Below are 15,049 nucleotides of genomic sequence, written 5' to 3'. Positions count from 1 at the left end.
GCAGCTTACATCAGTACCTCTAATACCCGGTAACACGTCCTCTTGCATCGGTGCGTATCTTTATTCGTCATGGTGTACTACCCACTACATCATCAGGGCACTGTCGATACGGATTGCCCCACTCCTCAACGGCTATTCGGCGTAGATCTCTCAGACCGATTGGCGGTTCATCTCATCCAAAAACAGTATCCTTTTTGAAGTGTCGGCAGAAGTGACAACACCGTGTTGTTTGAGGAAGCCGAAATGCACGCTATAAGCTCACGCAGGATGGCGTGAGGTCTGAAACAGGATACTTAATGAATGCTATAAAAAAAAGTACGTAGCTTCTCGAATACTTAACTTTAATCCACAATTGGTGAACATTGGTCTTGTTACTGTACATGCTTCATTAGATACATAGCAAGGGATAAATGGCGCCTTGCTAGGTCGTAGCAATTGACTTAGCTGAAGGCTATGCTAACTATCGTCTCGGCAAATCAGAGCGTAATTCTCAGTGAACCTTTCCTAGCAAAGTCGGCTGTACAACTGGGGCGAGTGCTAGTACGTCTCTCTAGACCTGCCGTGTGGCGGCGCTCGGTCTGCAATTACTGACAGTGGCGACATGCGGGTCCGTCGTATACTACCGGACCGCGGCCGATTTAAAAGCTACCACCTAGCAAGTGTGGTGTCTGGCGGTGACACCACACTTTTCAATGTATTCCAGGCATGCTCGATATGGTTCATGTCTGTAGAACATGCTGACCATTCTAACCTACTGATTTTGTTACCATTAAGACGAAACCCTATCCGAAAAGCTGCCGGTATGATTGCATTTTACGTCGGAGGATGTCATCACTGTATCGTATAGCTGTTTGAGTGCCTACAATGACCACGTATGTTGGTCACGCATAATTCCACGCCAAAACATCAAGGCTTAAGTTACAGACTTCCCAAATCGCCTCCAGAAACGTCTCCGACAATTGTCTGTTTAAAGGCATACGCTAGTCTCATCTGTGAGTACAACTTGATGCCAGTAATGACGAGTCCACTGAGAATGTTGTTGGGCGCATCTGTATCGCGCTGCATGCTGTCTAGGTTTCAAAGTTGAACCGCGCCTTGGCTGTCGGAAGTGAAGTTGAACATCATGCAGCCTATTTCATACTTCTGAGTGGTAACTGCACGTCCTGTTGCTGTACGAAAATTATTATTCAGCACGGTGTTCAGGGTTCCCCCTAATGAAAATCCGCAAATAGCGATCATCAGCTGCAGTAGTAGCTTTTAAGCGGCCTGAGCGAGGTAGATCATCGATTCTCCAGTATCTCTGTACGCCCTCCACATATCGAACAACATCCCTTTGGTTCACTCTGAGACCGCTGGAAACTTACCTTGACGAAAGCCCTTCCTGACACAACCGAACAATGCGGGCACAATCAAACTTCGGAACTGACGTCCTAGGCGTGGTGGAACTATAGACCACACAAGTAGTGTACTTTCCTTTTGGTGTTATGACAGGAACTGATCAGCTGTCTTACCCACTACGTCTCATAGGCTCTGCGCATGCATCGTTGTTTATATCTTCGTGCAGCTTGAGTGACACCTATGAAAAATCTAAGGGACTCTGATGCAACGTACAAAGTCAACGTCATTATTCCGGAGAGCTGGGAACCGGGGTGGTACAACACTTTTCCTGATGTATATATATTAAATGCATGACACTTATTGTGAAATCCGATTATAAATAATTAATATAAAACCCAGCATCCCCTAGCCAACACACCACCAGCGTTTTTTTCCTCGTAATTTGGTCTGAGGGATATCATAACACTTCTTCAAGTTCATTGTTGAATACTTCACTCAGAATTTCTTTTTATTTTTTTATTTTATTTTATTTTATTTTTTTACACACAGAAGAGCTAGCCCTATGACTGAACATACTGAGATAGCGTGCCGACCAGTGAAACTGATCCTATCGCGTGCTTCATGGCGTCCAAAGTACCTCGAAAACTTTCACGGTCGTTTCTTAAAAGCTTCAGAGTATCTTCGGATAAGTCGAAACACGTGTTCGCTTATTTTGGCTTCTCTTCCACTGAGCGAAGTTTCTGCGAAATCGGGTTATGGTACTTGCCGTGTTCTCCTAAGCCCCCTCTCATCTGCTCGAAGAGGCGGCTGGTTGTTCGGCTTCTGAACTACGGCGAAGTCTGAAGGTCAAGCAGTCTGATGAAGAAGAGCACTGAAGGTGAAGAACTCTGGCTGAGAAGTAATTTTGTATCGAATCCTTGCAGAAAGGAAACTGAGGTCAGTGTACCTTCACACTGGCCTCTTATTTAGATGAATCATGCAATTCAGAATAAATTAATTGAGTACTGGTAATCACGGGTACTGATACAACATCTCATTCGTCGGTGGGTATTAGTTATTCCGATTTGAGTTGTCTGTTTCATTCTGGTTTGTATCAATTTCTGGACAGTTTTGGGGAAAAAACGGACGCGTGTCACTGGCTATTCAATACCGACCGGCCGCCGTGTCATCCTTTGCCAATGGTGTCGTTGAGATGCTGGGTGAAGGGGCGTCCTCATGGCCGTTGTCTGCTTCGTCGGCCTTGGAGCTGCTACTTTCACTCAAGTAGCTGCTCAGTTGGCAGCACGAGGCTGAGTGCACCCCATTACACTCCTTCCACCAAAGAAAAATCCCTTTAAGTACCGTGCTCTCTGTATAGGGTGCTGACAAGCTGACCATTCAGCTACAGAGGCTGCCAATGAACGTAGTGCACACAGAAAATATTACACTGGCGGTACGGACACATTATGTTAGTAGGCAGCAGTTTTTACGACGCTACACTGACGGAAAAGAGTCGCAACACCAAAAGATAACTGATGTAGAATAACGAAATTTCGGTAATACATTTGTCTAGGTATCGTATTTAAGTGATTAACATTGCAAGGCCACAGATTAATGTAAGCGTGAGATAAGCCATTGGCAATGTGGACTGCTGGTACATTAAAAACGGGTGTAACAGCCGGAATGTTGACTGCATGCGCGCAAAAGTGTAAGGAGGCTATAATTTCACACCTTACAAGCTCTAATCCACATACTTTGCCGTGAACTACAACCACAATTAGATATCATTTGATAGGTTGTACATCGTATATATGAATATTTAAAGGAGACTGACATTGTCACGTACGCCTTGTAAATAATTGATAACGCTTATTGCATGAAAGGTGACGGAGTATCTCTATTATAAAAACCACTTTGTGAATGATTGCCTGTCCTAGTTGAGGATGGGGCGCCAGTGGAGATGAAACGGCAGGCAGAACTCAAGCCCAGGGTGTTAGGCCCGCACAGGTGTTGGCCCCGCTTAAAAACAGCAAGTAGCTAGACGGACGTCGTGATACCTGAGCTCTGGAGCACAATAGGGTGACCGGCGGCCGCTATTGCAGTATGGCCGTAAGGATAACCGGATAATACTTCCGAGCTCTGCAAATTTTGGACGCAGGTGAGAGGAACGAAGAAGCGGCACCTCGGAAACCACGTAGGCTGGGTTATTTCCAAGGATTTTTACTCATAAGCGTACCATTGTACGAGTATAGGTTTTTCCTCGCAAACTTTCCGCGCTGGACGACAAAAGACTAAAATATGGTTGGTCGGCGTTCGGAAGAATCTGTAGAGAGGGAGAATATTCCGTCGCTTCGGGAATATAATTAGTTTTCGGAATTACGATGGTGGGGAGCCGAGGCTTGCTGGGAAGCCAGCGGTGGAGAGACGAGGTCTTCCGTTGTGAGCGCCCGTGTCTGACGGTCGCTCGATAACAGCTTTGTTGGTACGGACGGACTTGCAGTCTTTGCTCTCAGGAGAGTTTATAGTTAGATCAGTTAGGCACTGTACTGTTGCGAACCCATACGATTCTAGACTTCACCTCCGGGTTGGAAATCGTGGTTGAGTACGCAACGTTCAGTATTTGAGAGTACTTCCTCTGTCTATACTTATGTTGAGACGTTATCTGAACTCCGTCCTTGTGGCTGGGAGCTCGCGTTTCCCGTCTGTAGAACACGAATAGGAGAAGACAGTATTAGAGTATATTAGAGGACCGCCTTCTGCCGTCCTAGTGTTTGAAAGGGTTTATTTGTGGCTGGAGCTCTTCCATCGACGCAGACGTGTAGGAGAAGCAGTACGCCGACGCACCAGACTCAGTACATACGGTGATATCGCAAATTGCTTCGGCTTATTAGGGCTATAAAGCTAAACAGCTGTGATCACGTTCGCTATTTCCACTGAGGTTCCACACCACCGTGGATCGGCTCTGAGCACTATGGGACTTAGCATCTATGGTCATCAGTCCCCTAGAACTTAGAACTACTTAAACCTAACTAACCTAAGGACAGCACACAACACCCAGTCATCACGAGGCAGAGAAAATCCCTGATCCCACCGGGAATCGAACCCGGGAACCCGGGCGTGGGAAGCGAGAACGCTACCGCACGACCACGAGATGCGGACCCACCGTGGATCATCTTTGAAAGTAGTGTCTTATGGTGTTTAGTACGTAAGTAATGTCAGTCATTTCACGTTATTATATTAGACTGCGCAGTCATAAAAATGAGCAGAGTTGGGCAATTGATTAGTAATTTTACTTAGGAAATGTAAACTTTGTAATATAAAGATTTTTTTTTTAATCTACAGTAGATATACAAGCAGAAACATCGTTTATCATCTAGTAGGATTAGTTGCCTTCGTCATTCATTTATGTTTAGATTGTAATTTATAGAATTAAAAGATCCTAATATCTGCTACAGGGGGTAGGCAGACAGGGCCAAATCTTCATTTTAGCGTTTATTATTTACCGTTGCGCACATTAATATTACAGCCGCCTGGAGTAGCATCATGCGTGTCGGATGTCAGTTTGTGAGATGGAATTCCATACTTGTTGCACTTGGTCACAGGGTCGGTCAGTGCTGGTTGTGGTGTCTCACATGCTCTCCACTGGAGACAGACCTAGTGATCGAACAGGCCAAGGCAGCATGTCGACACTCTGTAGAGTACACTGGGCTACAACAGTGGTATGTGGGCGAGCGTTATGCTGCTGGAAAACTCCCTCTCAAGTGCTGTTGATGAATGACAGCACAACAGGTCAAACGACCACACGTACAAATTTGCTGTCAGGTGAGTGGGTTAACCACGAGAGTGGTCCTGCTGTCACACGAAATCGCACCCAGCCCACATCTTCAGGAGTAGGTCTGGCGTGTCTAGCACGCAGACAGGTTGGATGCAGGACCTCAACTGGTTTTCTTCTAACCAACACACGGCTATCATGGGCACCGAGGCAGAACCAGATTTCATCAGAAAACACGACAAACCTTCACCCGCCCTCCAATGAGCTCTCGCTAGACACCGCTGAAGTCGCAGGTGGCGGTGTTTTGGGGTTAGTGCAGGGCCGGCCAGAAATTGTGCACGCGTGCGGTGCTCCTGCACATGTGCAACTTCCGGGTCACAGCGTGCACGCCGCAGCCGCCGTGTTCATGTAGTGCATGTTTCTACCCACAGATGTCGCTTTATTCACTTGCTGGGATACTCTGTACCGGCGCATTCTAGTGCTCTTTCCACAGCTTGCAAGCCAACCATGGGAAGGTATTTCGCGTATTAAACATTTAAAGTACTGTCACAGTCTACTCATTGAGACGTCTACTTTTATGTTAACAGTTTAACCCAGTAAGACAAGTAATACAGTTAACAACCGTGGGTTTTTATTAAGGCAGCTTGACTGACGGCACGTAAATACGAGTAATGTTTTTGATCTAGTATTTAAGAAAGAGAGCACTTAGCGACTTCCAACGAACCTTATTCATGATTTCAAATAACATTAAACTAATGCAAGGTTTCCTATAACTAATTCTCGGTGCCCTCAGTTACACCCACATAATTTATGTCTCACTGACCTCTGAACAGAATGATAACCGCAGACTTCTCGATGACCACCTGTTATTTCAATACCATTATTGCTACATCTTTCATGAGCTCAGTTTGAAATCTGCATAATAACCGACAATTAGATGAATGTTACGTTTTATCGACTTCAGCTGAGCGTAGCCCTTCACACATAAAAAAAAACCTAAATGTAAGTATACATTGGAACAATCGGTTTAATGACCTACTTTCCTGATAATAATGTAACATGGAGCAGAATGAGGCACTAATGCACAGTTATTAAACAATAATTTTTAATTATGAAAGGAATAAATCCAAACACGTTTGTCACTGGTCATGAGAAATGATAATCGAGTTGATGTGTCTCATCCATTTTCTTAAGGACATTTAATTTTGCTTGCCCTTCTTCACTCTTGAGTACACTACACTACACTCGTCTTTGTGATATGTATTTTAGTGTCTTTCAATTGAAAACTTACGCTGGCCGCCTACTATTCTGCGGCATAGCAAACACTGTGAGTTTTCACCAACGGCTACAAAAAAGAATTGCGGTTCCCAGTCATTTTTAAACGACTGAGAACATAGATATCCTTTGCTTTTTCACAGTACCTGCCATTTCTCAGTACTTCTCTGTTAAGGTTACGGTTACCAGGGGTAAACGAGACTGGGTATGTTGCGCTCTTGCTTGTACCACATAAACAGGGAAGTGGAGCCGCCGCCGTTCATTTAGGACACATGTCTAATACAGTGTGCGATTTGCAGGGGGGATGGGGGAGATTTCCCCCCCTCTGCATCAGACCATCCCCTCCTCTGGTTTTAGTTTATACATCCCAACCTAGGATGTTTATTTCCACGCACTGGAGTAAAACTTTACATATAATTTAAATTTATGGAGCCGAACACTGAAAGTTTTTAATACAGTCTTACTATTAATATGTCTGCTTATTAATTTTGAAAAAGTGTTATGTTGTAGGTAAGCATTTCAAAACATTTAGAACAAAACGACAAGACGTCGCCCCAGCGCAAACGAGGCTTTAGAGCCAGGTCTGTATTGTATGGTGGATGTGATGTGTTGCGTACGAAACTGAAACCTGCGATCAGATCCAAACGTCGTGGAAAACTGTGAAGAGGTGTCATCCTACCGCAAGATAACGCTCGCCCACATTCTGGCAAACGGACAGACGACGCAATAAAGGAGTTGAGATTCGAGGTGCTGGAACATCCACCATACAGTCCAGAACTAGCTCCAAGCGATTTTCACATTTTTGGACCCTTAACGGAAGCACTACAGGGAAGAAGATTTGAAAGTGATGAAGTGATGAAGACGTTATTGCTGCGATGCGGTGCGGTGCAACCGATAAACGTATTTTCTGATTAAATAAAAAAACTCGTAAAACGTCGGGAAAACTGCATTGAAGTCCAGGGATGTTACATAGAAAAATAATGCATGTTTCAGTTTTCTGTCATCAGAATAAGTACAGCTTTTCACAAATGTGCCTTTACTTTCTGAATCCCCTCGTATACCTGTATGTAGATGATTTTGTAAATAAGCTTTACCTATAACGTACTTTTAAAGATAAAACAAGGGAAGGCTTTTCTGATGGTGCTTACGCGTGAATAGTGAGTTTCGGCTTTAACATCTATTTATAAATAACTGTTTAACCGTGGGTGACGCCACGGTCCAAGCTAACAACATGTATAATTATATTAACCCCCTAAGACATCCCCCCCACTGGTAAAAGCACAAATCGAACACTGGTCTAATAACAGATGTCGCTGTCGCACACGTGCGCGTATGTGCAGCACTTCCGCACGTGTGCACACTGTGCAGCGTTTGGCCGGCCCTGGGTTAGTGGAATGTAAGCAACAGGGCATCTGACTCGGAGACGTCCTTGTGTTCAGATGTGTGTGAATTCCTAAGGGACCAAACTGCTGAGGTCGTCGGTCCCTAGCCTTACACACTACTTAAACTAACTTATGCTAAGAACAGCACACACACACACACACACACACACACACACACACACACACACACCTATGCCCGCGGGGGGACTCGAACCTCCGGCGGGAGGGGCCGCGCAACCCGTGACACAGCGTCCCAAACTGCGCGGCCACTTCGCGCGGCGGAGCTGTCCTTGAAGTAACACAGATTGTTGTATCACTGTGGTGCTAACTGTTGCTCAGACTGCTGCTACAGATGCAGTACGATGCGATAGTGCCATAAGCCGAAAATTTTGGTCTACCCTCTCGTTAGTGGCATGCAGCCGCCCGGAGAGCGGACTTCTTGCGACCGTACATTCTTGTGACCATCGCTGCCAGCAAACACGTCCAGTGGCTACATTGTTGCCCAGTCTATTCTGCCTTATTGGAGAGGAAACATCCAGTTTCTCGTAGCCCTATTAGACGACCCCATTCGAAGTGAGGTGTTGATAATGGCGTGTTTGTCGCTTTAAAGGCATTTTTGACTAACAGAAGCTCACCACGTCTAGTCTCAAAGGTAAGTAACGCTCGAAACCATAACAATGTGTGCCGGCCGCGGTCACGATGTCTAATGACTACTGAGGTCGCTGATATGGAGTACCTGGCAGTAGCTAGCAGCAGAATGCACCTGATACGAAAAACGTGTTCTTGGGGGTGTCCCGATACTTTTGATCACGTAGGGTAAATCAGATCTACTGATTTTCGTCCTAGTCCCATCGGATTAATTCCTTCGTGTTGCGTTTTTTTTTTTTTTTTTTTTAATGTATATTATTTGGATTTTATACAGTACAATTTTCCTGACATTGTGAGCGTTTCTACCACAAAGTTTTAATTTATTCATTGAAGACATAAAGTCTGTAAATGAGTCCGCAATCACTTTTTGTCACTTTATCTTAGGAGTCCGTCTTGATCACATAGAATTATTACACTTTATTATCGAGTTTGGCTACTGCCATCTTCAGATGATTAAAATATTCTGCTAGCACGTACCATGTACTCACATGTTTAACTTGACGATGGTTTACATCAGAATATTTTAGTCTAAAGATGGCAGTAACCGAAACCGGTAATAGAGTAAGAAATCTATGTGATCAAGACGGACTTGTAAAATAAAGTGACAAAGTTTTAATTATCACTTTCCCAATTATTTTTCATAAATATACCGGGTGATCAAAAAGTCAGTATCAATTTGAAAACTTAATAAACCACGAAATAATGTAGATAGAGAGGTAAAAATTGACACACATGCTTGGAATGACATGGGGTTTTATTAGAACCAAAGAAAACTAAGTATTGCTAGACACGTGAAAGATCTCTCGCGCGTCGCTTGGTGATGATCGTGTGTTCAGCCACCACTTTCGTCATGCTTGGCCTCCCAGGTCCCCAGACCTGAGTCCGTGCGATTATTGGCTTTGGGGTTACCTGAAGTCGCAAGTGTATCGTGATCGACCGACATCTCTAGGGGTGCTGAAAGACAACATCCGACGCCAATGCCTCACCATAACTCCAGACATGCTTTACAGTGCTGATAACAACATTATTCCTCGACTACAGCTATTGTTGAGGAATGATGGTGGACATATTGAGCATTTCCTGTAAAGAACATCATCTTTGCTTTGTCTTACTTTGTTATGCTAATTATTGCTATTCTGATCAGATGAAGCGCCATCTGTCGGACATTTTTGGAACATTTGTATTTTTTGGTTCTAATAAAACCCCATGTCATTCCAAGCATGTGTGTCAATTTGTACCTCTCTATCTACATTATTCCATGATTTATTCGATTTTCAAATTTATACTGACTTTTTGATCACCCGGAGTTCCAGATTTAAATTAGGGAAGACTGATATAATTAACACAGTGTAACATATCCTAGAATTTACATCAAATTCACAGAATTAATTAAGTGGCAATTATGAGGCACTGTCTCGGCCGACGTGACCTGTTGCAGATGAGAGGCCAACGGGCGCGTTCGCTCGTGTGCCACTTCCTACTGCCTCCGGCAGCGGTCTCGAATGAAAGCCGTTGGAGAATCTCCGAGCCCTCCCACACAGGGGGCCGATCGGCCGCAGGGAACCCGTCGGACCAGTCGGCTGGACGGGCTCGGCTAGGCTGGCGACTAATTGGCGACCCGCCGGCGTCGCCTCTCGCACTGCTAGCAGGCGCTGCCCGCCGCGTGGTGCTGAGTGCCCGCGGCGCGTTACGAAACGAGGAAGGCAGCGGCCCAGAGGGGCAGCGCAGCACGGGGCGGGCTGGCGCTTCCTCGTGGGCCACCTGCCGACAGCCGCTCTCCCACACCGTCCACCCGCTCCGCAGAGAGAGGCGAGCACCCAGCAAAGGGCACTGGCTTCTGTCCTATCTCAACACCACAAGTAGCACAAAACACGTGTCCCGTTCTCATAGTGGAAAAGCATTTCCTTGCAGCGTGCGAAATAGCAAGACAGTAGAGCACCGGACACTACTGCATAAAATCTACGAGACCCTGAAAGACTACCACCTAGTCAAGATAATCCAATCCCTGCTCCACAACAGTTCTTCGTAATGCTTGAGGGGAAAAAAAGTCGATGGTGGAATCAGAAAAATGGGCTCGCCCAAGGGAGCGTGTTGGTGCCAATCCTATTCAACATATATACAGGGCTATTACAAATGATTGAAGCGATTTCATAAATTCACTGTAGCTCCATTCATTGACATATGGTCACGACACACTACAGATACGTAGAAAAAATCATAAAGTTTTGTTCGGCTGAAGCCGCACTTCAGGTTTCTGCCGCCAGAGCGCTCGAGAGCGCAGTGAGACAAAATGGCGACAGGAGCCGAGAAAGCGTATGTCGTGCTTGAAATGCATTCACATCAGTCAGTCATAACAGTGCAACGACACTTCAGGACGAAGTTCAACAAAGATCCATCAACTACTAACTCCATTCGGCGATGGTATGCGCAGTTTAAAGCTTCTGGATGCCTCTGTAAGGGGAAATCAACGGGTCGGCCTGCAGTGAGCGAAGAAACGGTTGAACGCGTGCGGGCAAGTTTCACGCGTAGCCCGCGGAGGTCGACGAATAAAGCAAACAGGGAGCTAAACGTACCACAGCCGACGGTTTGGAAAATCTTACGGAAAAGGCTAAAGCAGAAGCCTTACCGTTTACAATTGCTACAAGCCTTGACACCCGATGACAAAGTCAAACGCTTTGAATTTTCGGCGCGGTTGCAACAGCTCATGGAAACTTGTTTTCAGTGATGAAGCAACATTTTTTCTTAATGGTGAAGTGTTTAAACCTCCTCTACCAAGAAACGTGCCACAACTGCGAGCTCGCATCAACGATGCTTTCGAACTCATTGATGGGGACATGCTGCGCCGAATGTGGGAGGAACTTGATTACCGGCTTGATGTCTGCCGAATCACTAAAGGGGCACATATCGAACATTTGTGAATGCCTAAAAAAACTTTTTGAGTTTTTGTATGTGTGTGCAAAGCATTGTGAAAATATCTCAAATAATAAAGTTATTGTAGAGCTGTGAAATCGCTTCAATCATTTGTAATAACCCTGTACAAATGACCAACCAACTCAAGACAAAACCAAAACTTTTGTATATGCAGACGACCTGGCAATAACAGTTCAAGGCAACAGGTTTGAAGCCATCGAGGAGAAACTAGAAACCGCCCTTTCTACAATGTCAACCTACTACAAAAAGAATTCTCTAAAACCCAATCCCTTTAAAACTCAAGTGAGTGGATTCGATCTGAATTCGAGGCAGGCAAAGTACAGGCTCAAAGTTACCTGGGATGGGACATTACTAGAACACACAGATACTCCCACCTACCTTGGCGTCGTGCTGGACAGAACATTGACATACAAATATCATTGCGAAAAAACACGCAAAAAAGTAGAAGCACGAATTTCCCTAATAAGAAAGCTGTCCAATAGCAAATGAGGTGCCAAACCTACCGTGGTCAGAACTTCAGCCCAAGCTTTGTGCTTCTCAACTGCCGACTATGCCTGCCCGGTATGGTGCAGATCCGCCCACGCAAAAAAGGTAGATATTAGCTTGAAGCCGGCCGTGGTGGCCGAGCGGTTCTAGGCGCTACAGTCTGGAACCGCGCGACCGCTACGGTCGCAGGTTCGAATCCTGCCTCGGGCATGGATGTGTGTGATGTTCAAAATGATTCAAATGGCTCTGAGCACTATGGGACTTAACATCTGAAGTCATCAGTCCCCTAGAACTTAGAACTACTTAAACCTAACTAACCTAAGGACATCACACACATCCATGCCCGAGGCAGGATTGGAACCTGCGACCGTAGCGGTCTCGCGGTTCCAGACTGTAGCGCCTATAACCGCTCGGCCACTCCGACCGGCCAAGGGCACAGGTCATCCCCGTTTTCAAGAAGGCACGTCGAACAGATGTGCAGAACTATAGACCTATATCTCTAACGTCGATCATTTGTAGAATTTTGGAACACGTATTAAGTTCGAGTATAATGACTTACCTAGAGACTAGAAATCTATTCTGTAGGAATCAGCATGGGTTTCGAAAAAGACGATCGTGTGAAACCCAGCTCGCGCTATTCATCCACGAGACTCAGAGGGCTATGGACACGGGTTCCCCGGTAGATGCCGTGTTTCTTGACTTCCGCAAGGCGTTTGATACAGTTCCCCATAGTCGTTTAATGAACAAAGTAAGAGCATAAGGACTATCGGACCAATTGCGTGATTGGATTGAAGAGTTCCTAGATAACAGAGGGCAGCATGTCATTCTCAATGGAGAGAAATCTTCCGAAGTAAGAGTGACTTCAGGTGTGCTGCAGGGGAGTGTCGTAGGACCGTTGCTATTCACAGTATACATAAATGACCTTGTGTATAACATCGGAAGTTCACTGAGGCTTTTTGCGGATGATGCTGTAACAATGGAAAATTGTACTGAAATGCAGGAGGATCTGCAACGAATTGACGCATGGTGCAGGGAATGGCAATTGAATCTCGATGTAGACAAGTGTAATGTGCTGCGAATACGTAGAAAGAAAGATCCCTTATCATTTAGCTACAATATAGCAGGTCAGAACTGGAAGCAGTTAATTCCATAAATTACCTGGGAGTAGGCACTAGGAGTGATTTAAAGTGGAATGACCAGATAAAATAATTGTCGGTAAAGGAGGAAATGCACTCCCAAAACAAAGGAAGTAGGTTACAGTACACTTGTTCGCCCACTGATTGAATATTGCTCACCGGTGTGGGACCCGTAGCAGATAGGGTTGATAGAAGAGATAGAGAAGATCCAACGGAGAGCAGCGCGCTTCGTTACAGGATCATTTAGTAATCGCGAAAGCGTTACGGAGATGATAGATAAACTCCAGTGGAAGACTCTGCAGGAGAGACGCTCAGTAGCTCGGTACGGGCTTTTGTTGAAGTTTCGAGCACATACCTGCACCGAGGAGTCAAGCAGTATATTGCTCCCTCCTACGTATATCTCGCGAAGAGACCATGAGGATAAAATCAGAGAGACTAGAGCCCACACAGAGGCATACCGACAATCCTTCTTTCCACCAACAATACGAGACTGGAATAGAAGGGAGAACCGATAGAGGTACTCAAAGTACCCTCCGCCGCACACCGTCAGGTGGCTCGCGGAGTATGGATGTAGATGTAGATGTAGATGTAGATTTCACCCCATCCGGCGCGCAGGTCGCCCAATGTGGCGTCGAATGTAATAAGACCTGCACCAAGGTGGCCGGACCTGCCCCATAAGGGGCCTCCCGGCCAGTGATGCCAAACGATAATTTCCACTACCGTAAAGTCCATCCATACTCCCTGGTGGACCCATCGTTACCGACCGAGCACCGTGTCATCCTCTACCAATGGGGTCATTCGATGTGGTATGGAACTGTGTGTTGCTACGGACAGGTTTTTCGAAACTTGCGAATAACTGAATTAATAAACAATCATTCAGATGATACCGAATCCATTTGAATTGTTAATACTGCAAGAATATATGCACACACTTATATTTAACACCAATGATCGCAAATCTGATTACTTCTATTTCCTTTACCTCTGTACAGTGATGAATCCTTGTAGTGTTTTCGGTTTGCACTGACTAGGTGGCTGTGAGAACTCACAAGGGCTCCGAGGGGAGCATGGCAGGCAGAGTGTAAAAATGTTTATGCTGAAAGCAAGGATTCAGTGAAGCACACTCAGGGAATCAAGTGGTGTTTCTCGACAGATATAAGGATATTGGATGGCCACCATGGAGGCGGCAGACTAAGAGTGCCCAGTAAGATATCAGTGGGTGATGAGCTTGAAAAATGTCTTTTAGAAAGGATAAGATATGCAAAGGGAAAAGGAAAGCACGACAGACTCAGCATGGAACGTAGCGACTGCGGGCCGGAGGAGTCTGCAGGTGTAGATGTCTAAATTTTGTAACGAGCTCATGGTTGGCTCAGGAAAATTTCGTAGCAGTCTTGGAGACTCACGAGTATGGTCGTGCAGCTTTTTTCTATTGAACAAAATTCGAAAAGGCACTTCTGTCTACTGCCCCACTCTTTGAGGGAGCTGAACAGTATTGTTTAACTCCGGAAATTTCATTGCGAGAAGGGAAATCATTATAAATTTTTCTTTGTTCAGAATTTGGGAAGTGTACTGCTATTGGACACTGAGATTCTGACGTAGAAAGAAGCAGCTTGTGGAACAGAGGAAAGACACTTCGTCTCAAGACATGATACAGCACACAGTCCTCGATCTTCATGGAGAGAAACTACACTTTTGTACTGCAGAGGGGGACCTCTTCTCTTTAGAGGTGATCAAAGATACTGGGGCTGCCACTTCTGCAGCCATCCTCTGCACAGGAGTATCAGCAGAATGGTAACCATGGGCCGTAATTGCATATGTGTTGAGAGGAGAGTGAAGTTATTTGTTTCATAACAAAGTCTAATTTTTCTGAATAAATTCATGCAACCTGCTAGCTGCACCCAGTACACGCTTAGGCGACAGAATTGGTGCTTCTGCCTACCGTTTTGGGCCTTATCTTTTGGCTATCAAATAATTCAGCTATCATTGGCAGTTTCGTGGAAAGAGATCTGGTGTCATTTGTATTTCCAATCCACCCGCACATGCCAAGGTCTTTCACATATGTTTCTGCACTGTTCTACTCTTTTACAATTTTTTGTATTGTG

This window comes from Schistocerca serialis, chromosome 7 (genome assembly GCF_023864345.2).
Source record: "Schistocerca serialis cubense isolate TAMUIC-IGC-003099 chromosome 7, iqSchSeri2.2, whole genome shotgun sequence".
Classification (NCBI taxonomy): Eukaryota; Metazoa; Arthropoda; class Insecta; order Orthoptera; family Acrididae; genus Schistocerca; species Schistocerca serialis.
Note: the sequence above shows the minus strand (reverse complement) of the source record.